This window comes from Tupaia chinensis, unplaced genomic scaffold, assembly GCF_000334495.1.
Source record: "Tupaia chinensis unplaced genomic scaffold, TupChi_1.0 Scaffold000268_1, whole genome shotgun sequence".
NCBI lineage: Eukaryota > Metazoa > Chordata > Mammalia > Scandentia > Tupaiidae > Tupaia > Tupaia belangeri.
The window spans coordinates 10,888-11,632 of record NW_006159748.1 but is presented as its reverse complement, the minus strand read 5'-3'; the positions used below and the strand labels follow the sequence as shown (position 1 = coordinate 11,632).

The 745-nt window shown below is 29.5% G+C and overlaps 1 long non-coding RNA gene across 1 annotated transcript in view; it reads left to right on the top strand.

Moving 5' to 3' along the window:
* LOC106734962 (uncharacterized) overlaps window positions 1-745 on the top strand; it is a 2,246-nt gene that overhangs the window by 714 nt on the left and 787 nt on the right. The window lies entirely within an intron of this gene.

The following is a 745-nucleotide window of genomic DNA, read 5'->3' as shown; positions in this document are numbered from 1 at the left end:
TAAAGAAAGAAAGAAAGAAAGAAAGAAAGAAAGAAAGAAAGAAAGAAAGAAAAAAGAAATGTTTTCCTGGGATAAGAGTGTGAAAAAATGGGTATATATTTTTTAAGGGTCCTACGAGATGACATGTTTAGGGTAATTAATTAATATATATTTTCATTGTCTACAAGTACTTTCTAAGTAACATTTCTCAAGTGACAAGAGTTCTTTTGACTTATGCCAATAGATGATCTAGAAAACTGTTGACATTATCAAAGGAACAGTACGTAATACCTACTGTTATAAGAAAGAAAAGAGAAAAAGGACAGGGAAAACAATTGACACATGGAAATCTTTCAGTGTAAAATTATTGGAAGACAGGAGGTAAATATTTTGAATATTGTTAAAGGTATTAAAGAAAAGGGAAGCATAAAAGAACAAAATAAATCCACTCAGCTTTCAAAAATATTAATGTAAATTGCTACAGTAACATATTAAGGAGAAAGAACCATATTTCTTATGATAGATCAGTACCAATATTTGAAATATACATGAGTACTATAAAATAAATTCTCAAATATAATTTATGGAAATGGTTGTCTTTTTCCTACCAAAGAGGATTGATATAACAGAGACTGCTTGTAAGTAGAATAAATATGGGAAAGCATGTGGTAAGACAGTCCTTATTGCCCAGTATATAGTTCACGTGTGGAAGAAACCATTTTACAAAAAGTCTGTCTCATTAAGCAGAAGATGAGAAGATGATACA